The sequence below is a fragment of the Leptodactylus fuscus genome, chromosome 1 (genome assembly GCF_031893055.1).
Source record: "Leptodactylus fuscus isolate aLepFus1 chromosome 1, aLepFus1.hap2, whole genome shotgun sequence".
Lineage (NCBI taxonomy): Eukaryota > Metazoa > Chordata > Amphibia > Anura > Leptodactylidae > Leptodactylus > Leptodactylus fuscus.
In genome coordinates, this window is record NC_134265.1 from 154,298,899 (window position 1) to 154,323,956 (window position 25,058).

The 25,058-nt window shown below is 42.4% G+C and overlaps 1 protein-coding gene and 22 non-coding genes across 23 annotated transcripts in view; all 23 read left to right on the plus strand.

The window, feature by feature from the left end:
* Nucleotides 1-25,058, plus strand: part of APBA1 (amyloid beta precursor protein binding family A member 1) — a 567,069-nt gene that overhangs the window by 502,151 nt on the left and 39,860 nt on the right. The gene's annotated exons all lie outside the window — the stretch shown is intronic.
* On the plus strand, nucleotides 338-410 carry TRNAT-CGU (transfer RNA threonine (anticodon CGU)). The gene has a single exon. It is a non-coding gene; the product is annotated as a tRNA-Thr (tRNA).
* Nucleotides 1,265-1,337, plus strand: TRNAT-UGU (transfer RNA threonine (anticodon UGU)). The gene has a single exon. It is a non-coding gene; the product is annotated as a tRNA-Thr (tRNA).
* TRNAT-CGU (transfer RNA threonine (anticodon CGU)) lies at nucleotides 1,900-1,972 on the plus strand. Its single transcript has one exon. It is a non-coding gene; the product is annotated as a tRNA-Thr (tRNA).
* On the plus strand, nucleotides 2,827-2,899 carry TRNAT-UGU (transfer RNA threonine (anticodon UGU)). Its single transcript has one exon. It is a non-coding gene; the product is annotated as a tRNA-Thr (tRNA).
* On the plus strand, nucleotides 3,462-3,534 carry TRNAT-CGU (transfer RNA threonine (anticodon CGU)). Its single transcript has one exon. It is a non-coding gene; the product is annotated as a tRNA-Thr (tRNA).
* On the plus strand, nucleotides 4,389-4,461 carry TRNAT-UGU (transfer RNA threonine (anticodon UGU)). Its single transcript has one exon. It is a non-coding gene; the product is annotated as a tRNA-Thr (tRNA).
* On the plus strand, nucleotides 5,024-5,096 carry TRNAT-CGU (transfer RNA threonine (anticodon CGU)). Its single transcript has one exon. It is a non-coding gene; the product is annotated as a tRNA-Thr (tRNA).
* Nucleotides 5,951-6,023, plus strand: TRNAT-UGU (transfer RNA threonine (anticodon UGU)). Its single transcript has one exon. It is a non-coding gene; the product is annotated as a tRNA-Thr (tRNA).
* Nucleotides 6,586-6,658, plus strand: TRNAT-CGU (transfer RNA threonine (anticodon CGU)). The gene has a single exon. It is a non-coding gene; the product is annotated as a tRNA-Thr (tRNA).
* TRNAT-UGU (transfer RNA threonine (anticodon UGU)) lies at nucleotides 7,513-7,585 on the plus strand. The gene has a single exon. It is a non-coding gene; the product is annotated as a tRNA-Thr (tRNA).
* Nucleotides 8,148-8,220, plus strand: TRNAT-CGU (transfer RNA threonine (anticodon CGU)). Its single transcript has one exon. It is a non-coding gene; the product is annotated as a tRNA-Thr (tRNA).
* TRNAT-UGU (transfer RNA threonine (anticodon UGU)) lies at nucleotides 9,075-9,147 on the plus strand. The gene has a single exon. It is a non-coding gene; the product is annotated as a tRNA-Thr (tRNA).
* TRNAT-CGU (transfer RNA threonine (anticodon CGU)) lies at nucleotides 9,710-9,782 on the plus strand. The gene has a single exon. It is a non-coding gene; the product is annotated as a tRNA-Thr (tRNA).
* On the plus strand, nucleotides 10,637-10,709 carry TRNAS-UGA (transfer RNA serine (anticodon UGA)). Its single transcript has one exon. It is a non-coding gene; the product is annotated as a tRNA-Ser (tRNA).
* On the plus strand, nucleotides 18,752-18,824 carry TRNAT-CGU (transfer RNA threonine (anticodon CGU)). The gene has a single exon. It is a non-coding gene; the product is annotated as a tRNA-Thr (tRNA).
* TRNAT-UGU (transfer RNA threonine (anticodon UGU)) lies at nucleotides 19,679-19,751 on the plus strand. The gene has a single exon. It is a non-coding gene; the product is annotated as a tRNA-Thr (tRNA).
* TRNAT-CGU (transfer RNA threonine (anticodon CGU)) lies at nucleotides 20,314-20,386 on the plus strand. The gene has a single exon. It is a non-coding gene; the product is annotated as a tRNA-Thr (tRNA).
* TRNAT-UGU (transfer RNA threonine (anticodon UGU)) lies at nucleotides 21,241-21,313 on the plus strand. The gene has a single exon. It is a non-coding gene; the product is annotated as a tRNA-Thr (tRNA).
* Nucleotides 21,876-21,948, plus strand: TRNAT-CGU (transfer RNA threonine (anticodon CGU)). Its single transcript has one exon. It is a non-coding gene; the product is annotated as a tRNA-Thr (tRNA).
* On the plus strand, nucleotides 22,803-22,875 carry TRNAT-UGU (transfer RNA threonine (anticodon UGU)). Its single transcript has one exon. It is a non-coding gene; the product is annotated as a tRNA-Thr (tRNA).
* TRNAT-CGU (transfer RNA threonine (anticodon CGU)) lies at nucleotides 23,438-23,510 on the plus strand. Its single transcript has one exon. It is a non-coding gene; the product is annotated as a tRNA-Thr (tRNA).
* TRNAT-UGU (transfer RNA threonine (anticodon UGU)) lies at nucleotides 24,365-24,437 on the plus strand. Its single transcript has one exon. It is a non-coding gene; the product is annotated as a tRNA-Thr (tRNA).

Below are 25,058 nucleotides of genomic sequence, written 5' to 3' on the forward strand. Positions count from 1 at the left end.
ATTTAGGCATGTTCAACCTCCCGTTGAAACTCTTTATAATGTGGAGCAGCTCTAACATGTATTAGAATATTTCTCATATCCATCTTTACAGGTTTTACAAGTCTTACGCAATAATTATTACTCTGGTCGGGTAAGAATAAGCCTTCATGTACCTAGCAAATTGATCTTCTTCTATGGCAATGTCAAATTCATTGCTAAAGGAAGATTTTTCAACTGTTTCCATGTGCTTTTACCATGAAGTATTTTACCGTCATCAATACAAACACCACCAAAGAGCTTCTAGAGCTCTAAAACAAAGCTTTGCTCCGACATATCGATATACACATAGGTCTAGGAAGGCTTCATAGCTCAGAGGTTAGAGCACTGGTCTCGTAAACCAGGGGTCGCGAGTTCGACTCTCGCTGAAGCCTTTGTGTTAGCTTAAAACTTACCCACGCTTTGGTACTTTGGTTTCAGGAACAGGATCTCTGTTATGGTTAGATGGAGTGTGTCATAAGTAAATTTAGTTAAGCACATTAGTTTGTAGTGGAGTTTCCACTCATAGGACCCTTGCTGAGTTCTGGAGCAAAATTTCATAGAAATTGCTGTTTTATTCCTATGAAAATGAAGGCACTAGTTCTTTGCGGGTATGCCGTAGCTTGATGGGCTTCAGTCTCAGCTCTAGTTTCCCGGGCAAAGCAAAGCATTTTTCTCCTCATTTGCATATAATTAACATGGCCATTTACATGAAGATGGGCACCAAAGTTGAAAAACAGAGGCATATTTGGAAAGTGTAGAAACACCACTACAAGGTACTGTGTTGGGGTTTGTAAACAATTTGCTGCTGATAGACTCCATGTAAACGGGCCAAATATAGCCTATTTTTACAAATAAGACTATAGTTAGGAAAAATGTTGATGAAAGATTCAACTTGTATACAAGTCTACCACCAGGGTTGTTAAGCTATAGATTTATGCTAATATTAGCTAGCAGAACTTTTCGAGTCTCAGGATCTCACATGCCGAGTGAAGTGGAATAGCGTAATGTACAACGTAAGATATTTTATGAAGACGTGTAGTCGGGTTATGTTCCTTGCCAATCCACTGGTATCCTGTTCCCTTCTTCTGTCACTCTAGCGATAAACACGCAATCAGTTCTACACTTGAGATTTCATAGAGTCTTTGACTTATGCTTATCCCATGCCGGAGCACCTAATTGGTAATGCACCAGTTCACTGTGGAGGAGGTTTGGAAAAGTAAACCAAAGGAAGGGGAGTTTTTGTCTTGGCTTCATAGCTCAGTTGTTAGAGCACTGGTCTTGTAAACCAGGGGTCGCGAGTTCAATTCTCGCTGGAGCCTTTGCTGCTCGCACTTTTGTGAAAGATCACGTCGATCCTTCCGACTGACCATCACCCTACTAGCTTGGTTTAAGATGTTAAATATAGACCCAGAAAACATTTAGACACGGTGGTTAAATACTGTACCTTTGAAAATGAAATCCTCATGGAGCATTTCTCGCTTTGAGTGGAGATGCATCTCTGTTTGGTATCTATAACATTCAGATGTTTGCCTGTCTAAATAGGAATTTAGGCATGTTCAACCTCCCGTTGAAACTCTTTATAATGTGGAGCAGCTCTAACATGTATTAGAATATTTCTCATATCCATCTTTACAGGTTTTACAAGTCTTACGCAATAATTATTACTCTGGTCGGGTAAGAATAAGCCTTCATGTACCTAGCAAATTGATCTTCTTCTATGGCAATGTCAAATTCATTGCTAAAGGAAGATTTTTCAACTGTTTCCATGTGCTTTTACCATGAAGTATTTTACCGTCATCAATACAAACACCACCAAAGAGCTTCTAGAGCTCTAAAACAAAGCTTTGCTCCGACATATCGATATACACATAGGTCTAGGAAGGCTTCATATCTCAGAGGTTAGAGCACTGGTCTCGTAAACCAGGGGTCGCGAGTTCGACTCTCGCTGAAGCCTTTGTGTTAGCTTAAATCTTACCCACGCTTTGGTACTTTGGTTTCAGGAACAGGATCTCTGTTATGGTTAGATGGAGTGTGTCATAAGTAAATTTAGTTAAGCACATTTGTTTGTAGTGGAGTTTCCACTCATAGGACCCTTGCTGAGTTCTGGAGCAAAATTTCATAGAAATTGCTGTTTTATTCCTATGAAAATGAAGGCACTAGTTCTTTGCGGGTATGCCGTAGCTTGATGGGCTTCAGTCTCAGCTCTAGTTTCCCGGGCAAAGCAAAGCATTTTTCTCCTCATTTGCATATAATTAACATGGCCATTTACATGAAGATGGGCACCAAAGTTGAAAAACAGAGGCATATTTGGAAAGTGTAGAAACACCACTACAAGGTACTGTGTTGGGGTTTGTAAACAATTTGCTGCTGATAGACTCCATGTAAACGGGCCAAATATAGCCTATTTTTACAAATAAGACTATAGTTAGGAAAAATGTTGATGAAAGATTCAACTTGTATACAAGTCTACCACCAGGGTTGTTAAGCTATAGATTTATGCTAATATTAGCTAGCAGAACTTTTCGAGTCTCAGGATCTCACATGCTGAGTGAAGTGGAATAGCGTAATGTACAACGTAAGATGTTTTATGAAGACGTGTAGTCGGGTTATGTTCCTTGCCAATCCACTGGTATCCTGTTCCCTTCTTCTGTCACTCTAGCGATAAACACGCAATCAGTTCTACACTTGAGATTTCATAGAGTCTTTGACTTATGCTTATCCCATGCCGGAGCACCTAATTGGTAATGCACCAGTTCACTGTGGAGGAGGTTTGGAAAAGTAAACCAAAGGAAGGGGAGTTTTTGTCTTGGCTTCATAGCTCAGTGGTTAGAGCACTGGTCTTGTAAACCAGGGGTCGCGAGTTCAATTCTCGCTGGAGCCTTTGCTCCTCGCACTTTTGTGAAAGATCACGTCGATCCTTCCGACTAACCATCACCCTACTAGCTTGGTCTAAGATGTCAAATATAGACCCAGAAAACATTTAGACACGGTGGTTAAATACTGTACCTTTGAAAATGAAATCCTCATGGAGCATTTCTCGCTTTGAGTGGAGATGCATCTCTGTTTGGTATCTATAACATTCAGATGTTTGCCTGTCTAAATAGGAATTTAGGCATGTTCAACCTCCCGTTGAAACTCTTTATAATGTGGAGCAGCTCTAACATGTATTAGAATATTTCTCATATCCATCTTTACAGGTTTTACAAGTCTTACGCAATAATTATTACTCTGGTCGGGTAAGAATAAGCCTTCATGTACCTAGCAAATTGATCTTCTTCTATGGCAATGTCAAATTCATTGCTAAAGGAAAATTTTTCAACTGTTTCCATGTGCTTTTACCATGAAGTATTTTACCGTCATCAATACAAACACCACCAAAGAGCTTCTAGAGCTCTAAAACAAAGCTTTGCTCCGACATATCGATATACACATAGGTCTAGGAAGGCTTCATAGCTCAGAGGTTAGAGCACTGGTCTCGTAAACCAGGGGTCGCGAGTTCGACTCTCGCTGAAGCCTTTGTGTTAGCTTAAATCTTACCCACGCTTTGGTACTTTGGTTTCAGGAACAGGATCTCTGTTATGGTTAGATGGAGTGTGTCATAAGTAAATTTAGTTAAGCACATTAGTTTGTAGTGGAGTTTCCACTCATAGGACCCTTGCTGAGTTCTGGAGCAAAATTTCATAGAAATTGCTGTTTTATTCCTATGAAAATGAAGGCACTAGTTCTTTGCGGGTATGCCGTAGCTTGATGGGCTTCAGTCTCAGCTCTAGTTTCCCGGGCAAAGCAAAGCATTTTTCTCCTCATTTGCATATAATTAACATGGCCATTTACATGAAGATGGGCACCAAAGTTGAAAAACAGAGGCATATTTGGAAAGTGTAGAAACACCACTACAAGGTACTGTGTTGGGGTTTGTAAACAATTTGCTGCTGATAGACTCCATGTAAACGGGCCAAATATAGCCTATTTTTACAAATAAGACTATAGTTAGGAAAAATGTTGATGAAAGATTCAACTTGTATACAAGTCTACCACCAGGGTTGTTAAGCTATAGATTTATGCTAATATTAGCTAGCAGAACTTTTCGAGTCTCAGGATCTCACATGCCGAGTGAAGTGGAATAGCGTAATGTACAACGTAAGATATTTTATGAAGACGTGTAGTCGGGTTATGTTCCTTGCCAATCCACTGGTATCCTGTTCCCTTCTTCTGTCACTCTAGCGATAAACACGCAATCAGTTCTACACTTGAGATTTCATAGAGTCTTTGACTTATGCTTATCCCATGCCGGAGCACCTAATTGGTAATGCACCAGTTCACTGTGGAGGAGATTTGGAAAAGTAAACCAAAGGAAGAGGAGTTTTTGTCTTGGCTTCATAGCTCAGTGGTTAGAGCACTGGTCTTGTAAACCAGGGGTCGCGAGTTCAATTCTCGCTGGAGCCTTTGCTGCTCGCACTTTTGTGAAAGATCACGTCGATCCTTCCGACTGACCATCACCCTACTAGCTTGGTCTAAGATGTCAAATATAGACCCAGAAAACATTTAGACACGGTGGTTAAATACTGTACCTTTGAAAATGAAATCCTCATGGAGCATTTCTCGCTTTGAGTGGAGATGCATCTCTGTTTGGTATCTATAACATTCAGATGTTTGCCTGTCTAAATAGGAAATTAGGCATGTTCAACCTCCCGTTGAAACTCTTTATAATGTGGAGCAGCTCTAAGATGTATTAGAATATTTCTCATATCCATCTTTACAGGTTTTACAAGTCTTACGCAATAATTATTACTCTGGTCGGGTAAGAATAAGCCTTCATGTACCTAGCAAATTGATCTTCTTCTATGGCAATGTCAAATTCATTGCTAAAGGAAGAGTTTTCAACTGTTTCCATGTGCTTTTATCATGAAGTATTTTACCGTCATCAATACAAACACCACCAAAGAGCTTCTAGAGCTCTAAAACAAAGCTTTGCTCTGACATATCGATAAACACATAGGTCTAGGAAGGCTTCATAGCTCAGAGGTTAGAGCACTGGTCTCGTAAACCAGGGGTCGCGAGTTCAATTCTCGCTGAATCCTTAGTGTTAGCTTAAATCTTACCCACGCTTTGGTACTTTGGTTTCAGGAACAGGATCTCTGTTATGGTTAGATGGAGTGTGTCATAAGTAGATTTAGTTAAGCACATTAGTTTGTAGTGGAGTTTCCACTCATAGGACCCTTGCTGAGTTCTGGAGCAAAATTTCATAGAAATTGCTGTTTTATTCCTATGAAAATGAAGGCACTAGTTCTTTGCGGGTATGCCGTAGCTTGATGGGCTTCAGTCTCAGCTCTAGTTTCCCGGGCAAAGCAAAGCATTTTTCTCCTCATTTGCATATAATTAACATGGCCATTTACATGAAGATGGGCACGAAAGTTGAAAAACAGAGGCATATTTGGAAAGTGTAGAAACACCACTACAAGGTACTGTGTTGGGGTTTGTAAACAATTTGCTGCTGATAGACTCCATGTAAACGGGCCAAATATAGCCTATTTTTACAAATAAGACTACAGTTAGGAAAAATGTTGATGAAAGATTCAACTTGTATACAAGTCTACCACCAGGGTTGTTAAGCTATAGATTTATGCTAATATTAGCTAGCAGAACTTTTCGAGTCTCAGGATCTCACATGCTGAGTGAAGTGGAATAGCGTAATGTACAACGTAAGATGTTTTATGAAGACGTGTAGTCGGGTTATGTTCCTTGCCAATCCACTGGTATCCTGTTCCCTTCTTCTGTCACTTTAGCGATAAACACGCAATCAGTTCTACACTTGAGATTTCATAGAGTCTTTGACTTATGCTTATCCCATGCCGGAGCACCTAATTGGTAATGCACCAGTTCACTGTGGAGGAGGTTTGGAAAAGTAAACCAAAGGAAGGCGAGTTTTTGTCTTGGCTTCATAGCTCAGTGGTTAGAGCACTGGTCTTGTAAACCAGGGGTCGCGAGTTCAATTCTCGCTGGAGCCTTTGCTGCTCGCACTTTTGTGAAAGATCACGTCGATCCTTCCGACTGACCATCACCCTACTAGCTTGGTCTAAGATGTCAAATATAGACCCAGAAAACATTTAGACACGGTGGTTAAATACTGTACCTTTGAAAATGAAATCCTCATGGAGCATTTCTCGCTTTGAGTGGAGATGCATCTCTGTTTGGTATCTATAACATTCAGATGTTTGCCTGTCTAAATAGGAATTTAGGCATGTTCAACCTCCCGTTGAAACTCTTTATAATGTGGAGCAGCTCTAACATGTATTAGAATATTTCTCATATCCATCTTTACAGGTTTTACAAGTCTTACGCAATAATTATTACTCTGGTCGGGTAAGAATAAGCCTTCATGTACCTAGCAAATTGATCTTCTTCTATGGCAATGTCAAATTCATTGCTAAAGGAAGATTTTTCAACTGTTTCCATGTGCTTTTACCATGAAGTATTTTACCGTCATCAATACAAACACCACCAAAGAGCTTCTAGAGCTCTAAAACAAAGCTTTGCTCCGACATATCGATATACACATAGGTCTAGGAAGGCTTCATAGCTCAGAGGTTAGAGCACTGGTCTCGTAAACCAGGGGTCGCGAGTTCGACTCTCGCTGAAGCCTTTGTGTTAGCTTAAATCTTACCCACGCTTTGTTACTTTGGTTTCAGGAACAGCATCTCTGTTATGGTTAGATGGAGTGTGTCATAAGTAAATTTAGTTAACCACATTAGTTTGTAGTGGAGTTTCCACTCATAGGACCTTTGCTGAGTTCTGGAGCAAAATTTCATAGAAATTGCTGTTTTATTCCTATGAAAATGAAGGCACTAGTTCTTTGCGGGTATGCCGTAGCTTGATGGGCTTCAGTCTCAGCTCTAGTTTCCCGGGCAAAGCAAAGCATTTTTCTCCTCATTTGCATATAATTAACATGGCCATTTACATGAAGATGGGCACCAAAGTTGAAAAACAGAGGCATATTTGGAAAGTGTAGAAACACCACTACAAGGTACTGTGTTGGGGTTTGTAAACAATTTGCTGCTGATAGACTCCATGTAAACGGGCCAAATATAGCCTATTTTTACAAATAAGACTATAGTTAGGAAAAATGTTGTTGAAAGATTCAACTTGTATACAAGTCTACCACCAGGGTTGTTAAGCTCTAGATTTATGCTAATATTAGCTAGCAGAACTTTTCGAGTCTCAGGATCTCACATGCTGAGTGAAGTGGAATAGCGTAATGTACAACGTAAGATGTTTTATGAAGACGTGTAGTCGGGTTATGTTCCTTGCCAATCCACTGGTATCCTGTTCCCTTCTTCTGTCACTCTAGCGATAAACACGCAATCAGTTCTACACTTGAGATTTCATAGAGTCTTTGACTTATGCTTATCCCATGCCGGAGCACCTAATTGGTAATGCACCAGTTCACTGTGGAGGAGGTTTGGAAAAGTAAACCAAAGGAAGAGGAGTTTTTGTCTTGGCTTCATAGCTCAGTGGTTAGAGCACTGGTCTTGTAAACCAGGGGTCGCGAGTTCAATTCTCGCTGGAGCCTTTGCTGCTCGCACTTTTGTGAAAGATCACGTCGATCCTTCCGACTGACCATCACCCTACTAGCTTGGTCTAAGATGTCAAATATAGACCCAGAAAACATTTAGACACGGTGGTTAAATACTGTACCTTTGAAAATGAAATCCTCATGGAGCATTTCTCGCTTTGAGTGGAGATGCATCTCTGTTTGGTATCTATAACATTCGGATGTTTGCCTGTCTAAATAGGAATTTAGGCATGTTCAACCTCCCGTTGAAACTCTTTATAATGTGGAGCAGCTCTAACATGTATTAGAATATTTCTCATATCCATCTTTACAGGTTTTACAAGTCTTACGCAATAATTATTACTCTGGTCAGGTAAGAATAAGCCTTCATGTACCTAGCAAATTGATCTTCTTCTATGGCAATGTCAAATTCATTGCTAAAGGAAGATTTTTCAACTGTTTCCATGTGCTTTTACCATGAAGTATTTTACCATCATCAATACAAACACCACCAAAGAGCTTCTAGAGCTCTAAAACAAAGCTTTGCTCCGACATATCGATATACACATAGGTCTAGGAAGGCTTCATAGCTCAGAGGTTAGAGCACTGGTCTCGTAAACCAGGGGTCGCGAGTTCGACTCTCGCTGAAGCCTTTGTGTTAGCTTAAATCTTACCCACGCTTTGGTACTTTGGTTTCAGGAACAGGATCTCTGTTATGGTTAGATGGAGTGTGTCATAAGTAAATGTAGTTAACCACATTAGTTTGTAGTGGAGTTTCCACTCATAGGACCCTTGCTGAGTTCTGGAGCAAAATTTCATAGAAATTGCTGTTTTATTCCTATGAAAATGAAGGCACTAGTTCTTTGCGGGTATGCCGTAGCTTGATGGGCTTCAGTCTCAGCTCTAGTTTCCCGGGCAAAGCAAAGCGTTTTTCTCCTCATTTGCATATAATTAACATGGCCATTTACATGAAGATGGGCACCAAAGTTGAAAAACAGAGGCATATTTGGAAAGTGTAGAAACACCACTACAAGGTACTGTGTTGGGGTTTGTAAACAATTTGCTGCTGATAGACTCCATGTAAACGGGCCAAATATAGCCTATTTTTACAAATAAGACTATAGTTAGGAAAAATGTTGATGAAAGATTCAACTTGTATACAAGTCTACCACCAGGGTTGTTAAGCTATAGATTTATGCTAATATTAGCTAGCAGAACTTTTCGAGTCTCAGGATCTCACATGCTGAGTGAAGTGGAATAGCGTAATGTACAACGTAAGATGTTTTATGAAGACGTGTAGTCGGGTTATGTTCCTTGCCAATCCACTGGTATCCTGTTCCCTTCTTCTGTCATTCTAGCGATAAACACGCAATCAGTTCTACACTTCAGATTTCATAGAGTCTTTGACTTATGCTTATCTCATGCCGGAGCACCTAATTGGTAATGCACCAGTTCACTGTGGAGGAGGTTTGGAAAAGTAAACCAAAGGAAGGCGAGTTTTTGTCTTGGCTTCATAGCTCAGTGGTTAGAGCACTGGTCTTGTAAACCAGGGGTCGCGAGTTCAATTCTCGCTGGAGTCTTTGCTGCTCGCACTTTTGTGAAAGATCACGTCGATCCTTCCGACTGACCATCACCCTACTAGCTTGGTCTAAGATGTCAAATATAGACCCAGAAAACATTTAGACACGGTGGTTAAATACTGTACCTTTGAAAATGAAATCCTCATGGAGCATTTCTCGCTTTGAGTGGAGATGCATCTCTGTTTGGTATCTATAACATTCAGATGTTTGCCTGTCTAAATAGGAATTTAGGCATGTTCAACCTCCCGTTGAAACTCTTTATAATGTGGAGCAGCTCTAACATGTATTAGAATATTTCTCATATCCATCTTTACAGGTTTTACAAGTCTTACGCAATAATTATTACTCTGGTCGGGTAAGAATAAGCCTTCATGTACCTAGCAAATTGATCTTCTTCTATGGCAATGTCAAATTCATTGCTAAAGGAAGATTTTTCAACTGTTTCCATGTGCTTTTACCATGAAGTATTTTACCGTCATCAATACAAACACCACCAAAGAGCTTCTAGAGCTCTAAAACAAAGCTTTGCTCCGACATATCGATATACTCATAGGTCTAGGAAGGCTTCATAACTCAGAGGTTAGAGCACTGGTCTCGTAAACCAGGGGTCGCGAGTTCGACTCTCGCTGAAGCCTTTGTGTTAGCTTAAATCTTACCCACGCTTTGGTACTTTGGTTTCAGGAACAGGATCTCTGTTATGGTTAGATGGAGTGTGTCATAAGTAAATGTAATTAACCACATTAGTTTGTAATGGAGTTTCCACTCATAGGACCCTTGCTGAGTTCTGGAGCAAAATTTCATAGAAATTGCTGTTTTATTCCTATGAAAATGAAGGCACTAGTTCTTTGCGGGTATGCCGTAGCTTGATGGGCTTCAGTCTCAGCTCTAGTTTCCCGGGCAAAGCAAAGCATTTTTCTCCTCATTTGCATATAATTAACATGGCCATTTACATGAAGATGGGCACGAAAGTTGAAAAACAGAGGCATATTTGGAAAGTGTAGAAACACCACTACAAGGTACTGTGTTGGGGTTTGTAAACAATATGCTGCTGATAGACTCCATGTAAACGGGCCAAATATAGCCTATTTTTACAAATAAGACTATAGTTAGGAAAAATGTTGATGAAAGATTCAACTTGTATACAAGTCTACCACCAGGGTTGTTAAGCTATAGATTTATGCTAATATTAGCTAGCAGAACTTTTCGAGTCTCAGGATCTCACATGCTGAGTGAAGTGGAATAGCGTAATGTACAACGTAAGATGTTTTATGAAGACGTGTAGTCGGGTTATGTTCCTTGCCAATCCACTGGTATCCTGTTCCCTTCTTCTGTCACTCTAGCGATAAACACGCAATCAGTTCTACACTTGAGATTTCATAGAGTCTTTGACTTATGCTTATCCCATGCCGGAGCACCTAATTGGTAATGCACCAGTTCACTGTGGAGGAGATTTGGGAAAGTAAACCAAAGGAAGGGGAGTTTTTGTCTTGGCTTCATAGCTCAGTGGTTAGAGCACTGGTCTTGAAAATCAGGGGTCGCGAGTTCAATTCTCGCTGGAGCCTTTGCTGCTCGCACTTTTTTTTTTTTTTTTATAATATTTTTATTGAAATTTATAATAGGACTACAACAAATAGAGAATATACGATTGGGTAGGGGTTACAATCGCGAAGAAATAGGAAGTTATTACAATTGTGAGTACAAATCGTTGGTGATAAAACATATGTGATAAAACATTGGTAATGAAACAAGGTGGGGAGAACTGAGATGACAATCAAACCAAAACATCTTACATGTGAGAGGTTTATGGAAAGAATGGAAGAGCAAGTAGTAGTGGCTTGTTCAGTATTTGACTTTACGGCAGACATGGCGCCTGCCAAAAATCAATAACTAGAGGAATGGATCCCTGTGCACCTGGTGAACGAGAGTTGAAGGTGGGGCTTAATCAAAAGATAGGTAGACAGGGAGGTGTTGTGGTTGGTAAGCTTTGGAGTAGTCAAGCTATTGTAGGGGGACAATATATGATAAAACAAACTCAGTTGACCATTATCAGGCACACGTATGCGGAAAGTGGGGGGGGGGAAGGGTAGGTGGGAGAGGATGTGCGAGAGGGGAGAGGGGAGAGGGGGGGGGGCGGGTGAATGAGATATTGAGGGGGCAGTGGGGAAAGAGGAGGGAGGGGGGGAATAGGAGGGAATGCAGACTAGGTTGCGACCCGCGGCCAGAGCGACCGCCAGGGGGTCCAAATCTTTTCAAATTTGTGATGAGATCTATTTTTCCAGGACGTCAGTTCCTCAAATCTAGAAATTTGATTTACTTTCCCTATCCATTCTGATTTGGTAGGGGGGTCAGAGGACAGCCACTTCAACGGAATTAAGGCATTTGCTGCTAGTATCAGTAAAGATAAGAGGTTGGATTTTGAAGGTTTGTAAGTGGAGGACGGGAGGGCCAGTAGGACCATAGTGTCCGTTAGTTCAAATGACGGGGAGGTAAGCTCGCGGATTACTTCTTGAATCGATAGCCAGTAAGTCTGTATTTTAGGGCAGGACCACCATATATGGAGCAGGGAACCTTCCTGAGATCCACATCTCCAACAAGATGATTTGTCTGTCAGATTATGCTTCAGTAGCCAGTCTGGTGTCCGATACCACCTGGTGAGCAGTTTATAGTGAGATTCTTGGAGGCGAACACAAGGGGAAAACCCATGAGAATGTGACAGAACTTGTTGCACTTGTTCGTCCGAGAATGTAACGTTAAGGTCATCTTCCCAGGTGAATAAGAAGGCGGGTTTCTGAATCACCAAGGGGTCAATGTGAGATGAAAGAACATATGAGGTTTTGTGGAGAAGCTTGTGTTTTGCCATGACTGAGCGTTCGAATGTGGTCAGCGAGGTCCGTATAGTCCCCAGGGCAGTGGCTTGTTTAATTATGCCTTCCAAATGTAATGTGTGTAGGAAGGAAGGGCTGGGCATATCTGCGAGCAATGAGTGAAAGGTCTCTGGATCAAATTTTCGGTCGGGTCCCAGGACATCAAAGAGTTTTTTAGGGATTAGAGTTGACCAAACAGGGAGGTTTGCCAGACTCGACTTTCCTAAGAATTCAGGTAGGGTGCCTAGTGATAGGAGAGGAGAGGGGTATGGAGCTAGGGTGTCTCTCGCATCTCGCCATGTTTCGCAAGCTCCAAGGAGAAGATGGTGAACGTTGCTGGACTTATGTCCGGGGCGGCCATAAAGCCAGAGGTCGGAGAGGGTAGAGTGTCCAAAGGTGGTGCGTGACAGGTCTGCTATCAGGAGGTTCGAGGAATTGTACGTGAGGTCCATCCAACGTTTCAGTTGGACCGCTTTGTAGTAACTAAAGACGTTAGGGAGGCCAATCCCACCTGCTTGTTTCTTCTTCAGCAGCAAAGCCATGGAGAGTCTCGGGTGTTTTCCTCTCCAAAGAAAGGAAGAGAAGAGGGATTTTAAGGATTTAAAAAATTGAGGGGGTAAACGAATTGGAAGCATGTGGAGTCTATAGAGTACTTTGGGTAGGGCATAGGTCTGCAGGAGGTTGCGTCTGCCAAACCATGAAAAGGGCATGCCTTGGTAGGACATTAACATTTTTCTGATGTCCGCCAGGAGCGGGACAAAGTTGGCCTCATAGAGATCCTTGATGTCTGCTGTTAAGTAGATACCTAGATATTTGATCTTGCTGGAGGTCCATTTCAAAGAGGTGGAAGCGGCTATTTGAGTCGCACGATTCCGGGGGATATTAATGTTTAGGACTTCTGATTTGTCAAGATTAGCTTTGTAGCCCGCTACAGTGCTGTAGTTACTGATTAGGTTAGTAATGGTTGGCAGAGCTAGTTCAGGATTTGAGATCAGAATGAGTACGTTGTCTGCAAAGGCGGCTGTATGTAAGGTGTGCTTCCCTATGTTTAAGCCGTGAATGTCAGGATTGGACCTAATTAGCTGTAAAAGAGGCTCCAGGGTTAGAATAAACAAAGAGGGGGATAGGGGGCAACCCTGTCGTGTTCCATTCGTGATGTGAAAGGGGGTTGACAAAGTACCGTTAATTTTTAGTTTTGCATAAGGAGTGTCGTAAAGGGAGAAAATGGCGGTGATAAACTCTGGAGGAAAACCAAATTTTTCGAGGGTGGCCTTCATAAAGAGCCAGTCAACTCGATCAAAGGCCTTTTCGGCATCTATTCCTAATAGTATCAAGTCCGAGTGAGTTTTCTTTGCGTGGGCGATAGCATGAAGGAGGCGATGGGAATTATCTTTCCCCTCCCTCCCTAGAACAAAGCCGGCTTGGTCCGGGTGTAAAAGTTTAGGGATGAGGGACTTAATTCTATATGCTAGGATCTTTGCCCACAGTTTAAGGTCGACATTTAGCAATGAGATGGGTCTGTAGCTACCGCAGGCGCTAGGGTCTTTTCCCTCTTTGGGTAAGATTGTGATATGGGCTTCTTGAGCGTGTTTCAGGAGTGCTTTTCCAGAGAGGAGAGCATTACAAGAAAGGGCAAAGTGGGGTAGAAGTGTGGAGAGAAAGGTTTTATAGTAATGAAGGGGGAAGCCATCCGGTCCAGGGCTTTTGCCTTTAGGAAAGCTGTTTAAAACCTGTCTTATTTCTTCATGAGATATGGGGTCGAGGAGGGGAGAGATGTCCTCGTTGGTTAAAGAAGGAAGGTTTACAGAGGATAAGAAGTCATTTATTTTGTTTTTGTGGAGAGAGATGTTCTCATTAGTGCGGTGTGAGGTGAGATTGTAAAGATCTGTGTAAAATTTGTGGAACGCGTATGAGATGTCCTTGGTGGAGCGCCTAGTTATCCCTAAATGGTCTTTAATCTCTGAAATAAAACAGTTTGATTTTTGTTTTTTGATCATGGAGGTCATGAGCTTACCTCCTCTGTCCCCATGGGCATAGATCCTGTGCTGGAAGTGGAGGAATTGTTTTGCAGTGCGGGAGTTTATAATGTCTTTCAGTTTTTCTCTAAGGGAGCGCAATTCTGCGTCCGAGTTGGTTCTAAGGGAGGCCTTGCGAAGTCTTTCGATTTTTGAGATGTTGGAGAGAATGGAGTCGAGTTCAAACTGTGACTCTTTTTTAAGTTTAGAAGCAATAGAGATGAAAGCCCCTCTTATCACAGATTTGTGGGCTTCCCATGTAATTGTGGGGCAAGTGTCTGAATTTGCATTGATGCTAAAATATGTCTCTAGTTGTTTTTTGATTGAGTCGGTCACATCTGATCTATCGAGGAGTGATTCGTTTAACCTCCAGTTCCAGTCTTTCCTCGGGAGCTGGGCAAAGTTAACTTGGATCCATACCGGGGCATGATCCGAGACAGATATCACATCTATTTTGGCCTTAGTGACATGGGGTAATAGGTCAGTGGAGAGGAGAAAGTAGTCTAAGCGTTGATAGGAATTTCGAGGGTTAGAATAAAAGGAGAAGTCTTTTGTAGTGGGATTAAGGGTTCTCCAGACATCTATTAAGTTTAGGTCAGAAAAATCTTGTTGAAGCCTGCCTCTGGCTTTCTGCGGTGTGGAAGAGGAGCCTGTGGAGGTGTCTAAAGATGGATCTAGTGCTAGATTGAGGTCGCCTGCTAGTATGATTGGGCCTTCAGCAAATAACTCTAGCTTTTTGAGGACCTCTAGTAGCCAAGGGACCTGGTCTTTATTGGGAGCATACACATTTACAAACGTATATTTCTGAGAGGCGATTGTGCCTTTGAGGAACAAGAACCTGCCATCTGCGTCTGCATATGTCTGTGCGGAATGGAAGGGAACTGAGTGGTGGAAAAGGATGGAGACCCCTTTTGTGGCTGCCGAGGGGTTGGTGGAGTGGAAAGAAAGGGGGAAGTATTTTGTTGAGAAGCGCGGAATTTTTCCAGTTTTGAAGTGTGTTTCTTGCAGAAAAGCTATTTTGGTGCGAAGTCTTTTAAGGATGGTAAATATTTGTGATCGTTTATTGGGGGAGTTTAGTCCGTGGACATTGAAGGAAGTGAGAATGTGGTCTGACATATCGAGGAAGGGCCTGGCCGCAGGCCGCAACCAGCCAAAGGTATAAGAAGAGAAAGAGATACAGAAAGGGAGTAAGCAGTGAGGTATTAGAGGGAGGAGAAGAAAAAAGGGAGGGGTTGGGAATAAAGGGAGCGAAGGGGAGGGGGAAGCGTGAGGGGCGTAGAGAGAAAAGGGAAATGGGGAGGGAGAAAAAGTGAAAGAGAGGAGAAGGGGGGGGGGGTTCAGACGGAGAAGGAGTGTTAGAGAGGATAGGATAGGGAGGGTCGGGGAGGGGAGAGGGGAAAGTGTATCTGACTACGTCAACTGAGGGAGAATAATGTAAAGTCAGGGAGAAATAAAAAAAATTTTTTGGCGAGGGTGCCTGAGACTCGCCAGAGGTTAGCAGAGAAAATTTTCCGGAGCTATCCGAGTATGGATAGCGGGTGGGTGGGGAACGAAGTAAAAGTCCTAATCGTCACAGCCTACCTGACGACCCTAAAGAGAGTGGCGTGTAACTAAATGGGTTGAGAATGGAGTGATGTGAGTTGAGAAGTGGGGAGAGCTGCAGAGGTAGTGGGGGGGAGGGGGTAGGTAGAGGTGAGGGGGGGGGGAGGATGTGGGGGAGAAAGGGAGAGGAGAAGGGGAAGGGGAACCGGGAGTTTTAAAGCTTTGGGGAGAGTTCCACGAGATTGAGGCAGTGAGGGCTATGACACCGGGAGTAATCTGGTGCTACAGTTAGCTAAGGTCAGCAGGTGAGAGTAGGGGTTCAGGTATGAGCCGAACAGGGCGGGCACGACACCACAGAGATAATTTAGAGAAACAGTAACAAATATAAATTTCTGAGTCTCTATTAAGAGAAGAGGGAGGGATGAAAGACAAGTTTTTGGTAGGTTGAAGAGAAAAGCAGGAGCAGGATGAAAAGGGAGAGAGAGAAGAAAAGGCAAGGGGTAGGAGCAGAGGAGGGAGAGAGGGAGGGGAGGTTGAGAGTAGGCGACACCAGAGAAGAGCAAGCATTGATGAGGAATAGTATATCAGTGAAACTACTATGGCTATGAAATCCAAATACTAGATGAGAAATATGTCACACTAAGACAAAAAACTTAATGAACTTAGTAAGAAGCTTAATATAACTGATTAACTTAACCAGAGAAAAAAGTTTTTAACATAAAACATTGTAAGCTAGCTTAAGGAGGCCTAAAGCCGTAGAGTAAGGGGGGGGGGGGGGAGAAGGAAAGGGGAGGGAAGAGAGGAGGGGGGGGGGGGGACCATCACCCCTGACCGTGGGACCCAGCTGGGAGACCCAGGGGCAGGGGGGAAGGAGAGAGCCCTTATTGTACACAAGGCATATGCATTAAGTAAGAGTAAGAATGACATATATTATGTAGGATGCATCACATTGTGAGAGCTTAGCGAAGAACTTAGTATAACTGTGAATGCGGGTAGAGATAAATTCTTGACATATAACACTGCGGGCTAACTTGAGGGAAGGGGAGGAGGGAGGGGAGGGAGGAAGGAGGAGAGGGAGGCTAGAGGGGATCCATCGCCCCCGGCCGCGGAACCCGAAACAGGGGACTCGGGGCCAGGGGAGAGGGAAAGAACCCTCAATAATACACAAGGCAATAACATTAGGTGAAGAGACTCATCTGGATGGGGGGATTCCGAGCAGTGTTGTGAGGAAAGGTCCCGTTGGGTTTATATCAAGGGAGGAGAGCATTGGATCCAGATAGAGAAGCTGGTACGGAACCGATGGTAAAGTTTATAGCAGAAAACGTGGATGCTCTACCGGTCCTGTCCGTCCCCAACGGTAGAGGACACCTTGGGGTGATGTGTCCCTGAGAAGTAATACTAGGTGGGTGTCATAACAAGAAATAACAGAACATAACAGAGGTCTGTTAAGGGAGAGTGTCAAGAAAAAGGGTTGGCGACAAGGCTGAGGAAGAATCAGTCACTGATAATGCCCCTAGCAACCGGCTTCTTCTGTTTCGGAGATTTAGATCTGCGATATGGTGCCTGTTTCTCCAGGGTGGGTAAGGGTGGCCAATCGTGCACATCCTCGGGAAGCATTGACCAAGATGGTATGGGTATCGGGTCCAGACCCAGTAATATATCCTGCGGCCCTGATTCATGACAGAGAGACCGAATGGGAACAGCCACGCATAAGATAAGCCTTTCTCTCTCAGGGTAGCTAGCAATGGTTTCAATAATCTCCTCTTAGCGAGTGTGGAGGGTGCCAGATCTTGATATAGCTGTATTTCATGGCCCTCATACATTAGGGGTCTCTTGTCCCTTGACGCCATGAGGACTTCTGTTGTGTCCACAGAAGTCAATAGACCACATATTATGTCCCTAGGAGGCTCTGTAGTTGCAGGCTTAGCCCTAATGGAGCGATGTACCCTCTCAATCTGGATGGATGCAGCCCTCTCTGAGCCTAGGATGTCTGTAAAGATGGCGGACATGATCTCCCTCAGAGAGTCAGGGGGGAAAGACTCAGGTAAGCCCTTCAGTCTGATGTTTCTTCTCCTGTTCCTATTCTCCAAGTCCTCAATCATGTCATGGAGGCGATTGAGATGGTTGTGATGATTGGAGATATGCAATGCTGCTGTGGCCGTGTGTTGTGTTATGTCCGTGTGGGCAGACTCCAATCTATCTACGCGGCCTCCCATGTGTTGGAGCTCGGCTTTCATCTCAGCTAATTCGGCCATAACTGGGGCAATAGTTTTTGCTAGGGCTTTCATGAGAAAGGCTTGGGTAATGGGGCGCGTACCTGTGTCCTGTATGTCTGCGCCAGACATGCTCTCCACGTCAGACTCTTCAGGGGCGTCCCCTGACTGCAGATCTTCGGGCGCCATCTTGCGTGCCAAGGCCGGAGACTGAGAGGCCTTTTTTCGGAAGAATTTGTGGAGTTCTGCCGAACTGGACCTGCGGTTTGGTGTCCCCGGCAGGTCCCCTCCACGTTCCCGGTTTTGTTTGCCCATTTTCAGGCGGTTAATTGCGGTAGGGTCGGGGTAAGGCTGCTCTGTAGACGGAGCTGCAGGCTCAGACCTCCATCCACTTCAGCGGTTAGGCTCCGCCCCCCCGCACTTTTGTGAAAGATCACGTCGATCCTTCCGACTGACCATCACCCTACTAGCTTGGTCTAAGATGTCAAATATAGACCCAGAAAACATTTAGACACGGTGGTTAAATACTGTACCTTTGAAAATGAAATCCTCATGGAGCATTTCTCGCTTTGAGTGGAGATGCATCTCTGTTTGGTATCTATAACATTCAGATGTTTGCCTGTCTAAATAGGAATTTAGGCATGTTCAACCTCCCGTTGAAACTCTTTATAATGTGGAGCAGCTCTAACATGTATTAGAATATTTCTCATATCCATCTTTACAGGTTTTACAAGTCTTACGCAATAATTATTACTCTGGTCGGGTAAGAATAAGCCTTCATGTACCTAGCAAATTGATCTTCTTCTATGGCAATGTCAAATTCATTGCTAAAGGAAGATTTTTCAACTGTTTCCATGTGCTTTTACCATGAAGTATTTTACCGTCATCAATACAAACACCACCAAAGAGCTTCTAGAGCTCTAAAACAAAGCTTTGCTCCGACATATCGATATACACATAGATCTAGGAAGGCTTCATAGCTCAGAGGTTAGAGCACTGGTCTCGTAAACCAGGGGTCGCGAGTTCGACTCTCGCTGAAGCCTTTGTGTTAGCTTAAATCTTACCCACGCTTTGGTACTTTGGTTTCAGGAACAGGATCTCTGTTATGGTTAGATGGAGTGTGTCATAAGTAAATTTAGTTAAGCACATTAGTTTGTAGTGGAGTTTCCACTCATAGGACCCTTGCTGAGTTCTGGAGCAAAATTTCATAGAAATTGCTGTTTTATTCCTATGAAAATGAAGGCACTAGTTCTTTGCGGGTATGCCGTAGCTTGATGGGCTTCAGTCTCAGCTCTAGTTTCCCGGGCAAAGCAAAGCATTTTTCTCCTCATTTGCATATAATTAACATGGCCATTTACATGAAGATGGGCACCAAAGTTGAAAAACAGAGGCATATTTGGAAAGTGTAGAAACACCACTACAAGGTACTGTGTTGGGGTTTGTAAACAATTTGCTGCTGATAGACTCCATGTAAACGGGCCAAATATAGCCTATTTTTACAAATAAGACTATAGTTAGGAAAAATGTTGATGAAAGATTCAACTTGTATACAAGTCTACCACCAGGGTTGTTAAGCTATAGATTTATGCTAATATTAGCTAGCAGAACTTTTCGAGTCTCAGGATCTCACATGCTGAGTGAAGTGGAATAGTGTAATGTACAACGTAAGATGTTTTATGAAGACGTGTAGTCGGGTTATGTTCCTTGCCAATCCACTGGTATCCTGTTCCCTTCTTCTGTCACTCTAGCGATAAACACGCAATCAGTTCTACACTTGAGATTTCATAGAGTCTTTGACTTATGCTTATCCCATGCCGGAGCACCTAATTGGTAATGCACCAGTTCACTGTGGAGGAGGTTTGGAAAAGTAAACCAAAGGAAGGGGAGTTTTTGTCTTGGCTTCATAGCTCAGTGGTTAGAGCACTGGTCTTGTAAACCAGGGGTCGCGAGTTCAATTCTCGCTGGAGCCTTTGCTGCTCGCACTTTTGTGAAAGATCACGTCGATCCTTCCGACTGACCATCACCCTACTAGCTTGGTCTAAGATGTCAAATATAGACCCAGAAAACATTTAGACACGGTGGTTAAATACTGTACCTTTGAAAATGAAATCCTCATGGAGCATTTCTCGCTTTGAGTGGAGATGCATCTCTGTTTGGTATCTATAACATTCAGATGTTTGCTTGTCTAAATAGGAATTTAGGCATGTTCAACCTCCCGTTGAAACTCTTTATAATGTGGAGCAGCTCTAACATGTATTAGAATATTTCTCATATCCATCTTTACAGGTTTTACAAGTCTTACGCAATAATTATTACTCTGGTCGGGTAAGAATAAGCCTTCATGTACCTAGCAAATTGATCTTCTTCTATGCCAATGTCAAATTCATTGCTAAAGGAAAATTTTTCAACTGTTTCCATGTGCTTTTACCATGAAGTATTTTACCGTCATCAATACAAACACCACCAAAGAGCTTCTAGAGCTCTAAAACAAAGCTTTGCTCCGACATATCGATATACACATAGGTCTAGGAAGGCTTCATAGCTCAGAGGTTAGAGCACTGGTCTCGTAAACCAGGGGTCGCGAGTTCGACTCTCGCTGAAGCCTTTGTGTTAGCTTAAATCTTACCCACGCTTTGGTACTTTGGTTTCAGGAACAGGATCTCTGTTATGGTTAGATGGAGTGTGTCATAAGTAAATTTAGTTAAGCACATTAGTTTGTAGTGGAGTTTCCACTCATAGGACCCTTGCTGAGTTCTGGAGCAAAATTTCATAGAAATTGCTGTTTTATTCCTATGAAAATGAAGGCACTAGTTCTTTGCGGGTATGCCGTAGCTTGATGGGCTTCAGTCTCAGCTCTAGTTTCCCGGGCAAAGCAAAGCATTTTTCTCCTCATTTGCATATAATTAACATGGCCATTTACATGAAGATGGGCACCAAAGTTGAAAAACAGAGGCATATTTGGAAAGTGTAGAAACACCACTACAAGGTACTGTGTTGGGGTTTGTAAACAATTTGCTGCTGATAGACTCCATGTAAACGGGCCAAATATAGCCTATTTTTACAAATAAGACTATAGTTAGGAAAAATGTTGATGAAAGATTGAACTTGTATACAAGTCTACCACCAGGGTTGTTAAGCTATAGATTTATGCTAATATTAGCTAGCAGAACTTTTCGAGTCTCAGGATCTCACATGCCGAGTGAAGTGGAATAGCGTAATGTACAACGTAAGATGTTTTATGAAGACGTGTAGTCGGGTTATGTTCCTTGCCAATCCACTGGTATCCTGTTCCCTTCTTCTGTCACTCTAGCGATAAACACGCAATCAGTTCTACAATTGAGATTTTATAGAGTATTTGACTTATGCTTATCCCATGCCGGAGCACCTAATTGGTAATGCACCAGTTCACTGTGGAGGAGGTTTGGAAAAGTAAACCAAAGGAAGTGGAGTTTTTGTCTTGGCTTCATAGCTCAGTGGTTAGAGCACTGGTCTTGTAAACCAGGGGTCGCGAGTTCAATTCTCGCTGAAGCCTTTGCTGCTCGCACTTTTGTGAAAGATCACGTCGATCCTTCCGACTGACCATCACCCTACTAGCTTGGTCTAAGATGTCAAATATAGACCCAGAAAACATTTAGACACGGTGGTTAAATACTGTACCTTTGAAAATGAAATCCTCATGGAGCATTTCTCGCTTTGAGTGGAGATGCATCTCTGTTTGGTATCTATAACATTCAGATGTTTGCCTGTCTAAATAGGAATTTAGGCATGTTCAACCTCCCGTTGAAACTCTTTATAATGTGGAGCAGCTCTAACATGTATTAGAATATTTCTCATATCCATCTTTACAGGTTTTACAAGTCTTACGCAATAATTATTACTCTGGTCGGGTAAGAATAAGCCTTCATGTACCTAGCAAATTGATCTTCTTCTATGGCAATGTCAAATTCATTGCTAAAGGAAGATTTTTCAACTGTTTCCATGTGCTTTTACCATGAAGTATTTTACCGTCATCAATACAAACACCACCAAAGAGCTTCTAGAGCTCTAAAACAAAGCTTTGCTCCGACATATCGATATACACATAGGTCTAGGAAGGCTTCATAGCTCAGAGGTTAGAGCACTGGTCTCGTAAACCAGGGGTCGCGAGCTCGACTCTCGCTGAAGCCTTTGTGTTAGCTTAAATCTTACCCACGCTTTGGTACTTTGGTTTCAGGAACAGGATCTCTGTTATGGTTAGATGGAGTGTGTCATAAGTAAATTTAGTTAAGCACATTAGTTTGTAGTGGAGTTTCCACTCATAGGACCCTTGCTGAGTTCTGGAGCAAAATTTCATAGAAATTGCTGTTTTATTCCTATGAAAATGAAGGCACTAGTTCTTTGCGGGTATGCCGTAGCTTGATGGGCTTCAGTCTCAGCTCTAGTTTCCCGGGCAAAGCAAAGCATTTTTCTCCTCATTTGCATATAATTAACATGGCCATTTACATGAAGATGGGCACCAAAGTTGAAAAACAGAGGCATATTTGGAAAGTGTAGAAACACCACTACAAGGTACTGTGTTGGGGTTTGTAAACAATTTGCTGCTGATAGACTCCATGTAAACGGGCCAAATATAGCCTATTTTTACAAATAAGACCATAGTTAGGAAAAATGTTGATGAAAGATTCAACTTGTATACAAGTCTACCACCAGGGTTGTTAAGCTATAGATTTATGCTAATATTAGCTAGCAGAACTTTTCGAGTCTCAGGATCTCACATGCTGAGTGAAGTGGAATAGCGTAATGTACAACGTAAGATGTTTTATGAAGACGTGTAGTCGGGTTATGTTCCTTGCCAATCCACTGGTATCCTGTTCCCTTCTTCTGTCACTGTAGCGATAAACACGCAATCAGTTCTACACTTGAGATTTCATAGAGTCTTTGACTTATGCTTATCCCATGCCGGAGCACCTAATTGGTAATGCACCAGTTCACTGTGGAGAAGGTTTGGAAAAGTAAACCAAAGGAAGAGGAGTTTTTGTCTTGGCTTCATAGCTCAGTGGTTAGAGCACTGGTCTTGTAAACCAGGGGTCGCGAGTTCAATTCTCGCTGGAGCCTTTGCTGCTCGCACTTTTGTGAAAGATCACGTCGATCCTTCCGACTGACCATCACCCTACTAGCTTGGTCTAAGATGTCAAATATAGACCCAGAAAACATTTAGACACGGTGGTTAAATACTGTACCTTTGAAAATGAAATCCTCATGGAGCATTTCTCGCTTTGAGTGGAGATGCATCTCTGTTTGGTATCTATAACATTCAGATGTTTGCCTGTCTAAATAGGAATTTAGGCATGTTCAACCTCCCGTTGAAACTCTTTATAATGTGGAGCAGCTCTAACATGTATTAGAATATTTCTCATATCCATCTTTACAGGTTTTACAAGTCTTACGCAATAATTATTACTCTGGTCGGGTAAGAATAAGCCTTCATGTACCTAGCAAATTGATCTTCTTCTATGGCAATGTCAAATTCATTGCTAAAGGAAGATTTTTCAACTGTTTCCATGTGCTTTTACCATGAAGTATTTTACCGTCATCAATACAAACACCACCAAAGAGCTTCTAGAGCTCTAAAACAAAGCTTTGCTCCGACATATCGATATACACATAGGTCTAGGAAGGCTTCATATCTCAGAGGTTAGAGCACTGGTCTCGTAAACCAGGGGTCGCGAGTTCGACTCTCGCTGAAGCCTTTGTGTTAGCTTAAATCTTACCCACGCTTTGGTACTTTGGTTTCAGGAACAGGATCTCTGTTATGGTTAGATGGAGTGTGTCATAAGTAAATTTAGTTAACCACATTAGTTTGTAGTGGAGTTTCCACTCATAGGACCCTTGCTGAGTTCTGGAGCAAAATTTCATAGAAATTGCTGTTTTATTCCTATGAAAATGAAGGCACTAGTTCTTTGCGGGTATGCCGTAGCTTGATGGGCTTCAGTCTCAGCTCTAGTTTCCCGGGCAAAGCAAAGCATTTTTCTCCTCATTTGCATATAATTAACATGGCCATTTACATGAAGATGGGCACCAAAGTTGAAAAACAGAGGCATATTTGGAAAGTGTAGAAACACCACTACAAGGTACTGTGTTGGGGTTTGTAAACAATTTGCTGCTGATAGACTCCATGTAAACGGGCCAAATATAGCCTATTTTTACAAATAAGACTATAGTTAGGAAAAATGTTGATGAAAGATTCAACTTGTATACAAGTCTACCACCAGGGTTGTTAAGCTATAGATTTATGCTAATATTAGCTAGCAGAACTTTTCGAGTCTCAGGATCTCACATGCTGAGTGAAGTGGAATAGCGTAATGTACAACGTAAGATGTTTTATGAAGACGTGTAGTCGGGTTATGTTCCTTGCCAATCCACTGGTATCCTGTTCCCTTCTTCTGTCACTCTAGCGATAAACACGCAATCAGTTCTACACTTGAGATTTCATAGAGTCTTTGACTTATGCTTATCCCATGCCGGAGCACCTAATTGGTAATGCACCAGTTCACTGTGGAGGAGGTTTGGAAAAGTAAACCAAAGGAAGGGGAGTTTTTGTCTTGGCTTCATAGCTCAGTGGTTAGAGCACTGGTCTTGTAAACCAGGGGTCGCGAGTTCAATTCTCGCTGGAGCCTTTGCTGCTCGCACTTTTGTGAAAGATCACGTCGATCCTTCCGACTGACCATCACCCTACTAGCTTGGTCTAAGATGTCAAATATAGACCCAGAAAACATTTAGACACGGTGGTTAAATACTGTACCTTTGAAAATTAAATCCTCATGGAGCATTTCTCGCTTTGAGTGGAGATGCATCTCTGTTTGGTATCTATAACATTCAGATGTTTGCCTGTCTAAATAGGAATTTAGGCATGTTCAACCTCCCGTTGAAACTCTTTATAATGTGGAGCAGCTCTAACATGTATTAGAATATTTCTCATATCCATCTTTACAGGTTTTACAAGTCTTAAGCAATAATTATTACTCTGGTCGGGTAAGAATAAGCCTTCATGTACCTAGCAAATTGATCTTCTTCTATGGCAATGTCAAATTCATTGCTAAAGGAAGATTTTTCAACTGTTTCCATGTGCTTTTACCATGAAGTATTTTACCGTCATCAATACAAACACCACCAAAGAGCTTCTAGAGCTCTAAAACAAAGCTTTGCTCCGACATATGGATATACACATAGGTCTAGGAAGGCTTCATAGCTCAGAGGTTAGAGCACTGGTCTCTTAAACCAGGGGTCGCGAGTTCGAC